Below are 1758 nucleotides of genomic sequence, written 5' to 3' on the forward strand. Positions count from 1 at the left end.
AAGAGTTCAAGTTGAATGTCAGAGTCTGGAAACATCTGGAGTTCCGATGAGCTCACCAGTAACCTGACCAACTGTCCTAGTGACCATCTGCTTTAGTCGCATTTCTTGCATGCAACTTCTCCGAACTGGCTCAGTTCTGTATGTTAGAAATGTCCGCTGCAGGTCAGAACTCTTTATTTGCACTATAAGTCCAGAGGCTATTGGTTCTCTTTAGATGGGTTGTGGTTTGACTTGTGAATGAAAAGTCTCTGACACCAAGCCACTAATGAAAGGAAACAACTGAAGTCGTATCTCTACGAAACATTGAAAGAGAAGACACATTAGTTTTTAAGTGGGTATTTTAATTTTTTATATATTCACACAAGAGCAGACGTGATTGGATCCTGTTTGTTATTCACCGTGTGTTGGTGAGAAGCAGGGGAGTTTTCCTATCAGTGGCAGCGCTGAAGTGGTTTGACTGTGTCCTGGATCCGGTGTCCTGGACTAATACTAGTGGTGTTTCTGTCGTATTAACTGAATGGATCCACTTGTTCAGGTGAACCTTGGTCAATTGTTCCTTTTAAATAGAAATAAATTATATATATATATGAACCAACTCCATGGCACATAATAACAACATATATATGTATATATGAAACACTTCTCTAAAAGAATGAAGGACAAGAGAAGAGAGTTGTCAGAAACACTTTGCTGGTCATTAGTTGCCACTGAGTGAATTGTGACTCGTGGTGATACCAGGTGTACAGAGCAGAACTGCTCCACAGGGCATCCGAGTCTGCGGCCTTTCAGAAAGAAACCATCAAGCTGGTCTTCTGAGGAATCTCTGCGTGGGTTCAAGCTGCCAGCCTTTTGAACACTTAACTATCCCTGCCACCCAAGGACTTCTAACACCATGGTTGTTGTTGTCCATACCAACTCACAGAACTCTATGTAGGGCTTCCAAGGAATGGATGGTGGGTTTGAACCACCAATGTTTCAGTTAGCAGCCCAGTGCTTCGCCTACAGCACCACACCAGGACTCCATCTGAATGGTAAAACTTCTGTGTAGCATAATCTGAAATATTTATAATTTTAAATGTTCATGTCATTTTATAATTATAGTCTATAAATTCATCTGACAAAAAATTTCAGTCAAGGATGTAAAGATTTATAATTAAAAATATCTCCCTGCAGCAATGAATCATTGGTAACAACCCACATGCTGACATAAAATACCAAATAGTATGTTGTTGTTGTTAAGGTCTGTCGAGTCAGTCCCGACTCATATCTACCCTGCACAGGGTTCCAATGTACATTATATAGAGCTGCAGCCATTAGAAAACAAGATAAGGTTTTCTATTAAGCAAAAAATTTGGCTGTATGAGATATGATCTTGCCTCTGTTTATTAAAGAAAAAAAGTACATAATCATAACCAATTCTTGAAGCTATTTAAGTGCTATCATCCTTAGGCAATTTTATTTTCCATAGAGCTTCTGTTTGAACCTCAGGGTCGGCAGTTCAAACTCACCAGCCACTCCTTAGAAACCCGATACAGGGTTGCTATGGGTCAGAACCGACTCAACAGCACTTAACAATAATAATAACAATTTGTTGCAGACCGTGTGTAGACTATACAGGCCGCAGGCTCTGAGGAACAAATGAGGCCACTGGCAGTCAATAGCAAATTGTTTTTCATCTTAGTGTTCAGTTATATTTATTAATTTAATACATGGAGCACTTGATAATCCACAGATAAACGTGATATTTTCCTAAAGCTG

This window comes from Chrysochloris asiatica, unplaced genomic scaffold (assembly GCF_000296735.1).
Source record: "Chrysochloris asiatica unplaced genomic scaffold, ChrAsi1.0 scaffold00192, whole genome shotgun sequence".
NCBI lineage: Eukaryota > Metazoa > Chordata > Mammalia > Afrosoricida > Chrysochloridae > Chrysochloris > Chrysochloris asiatica.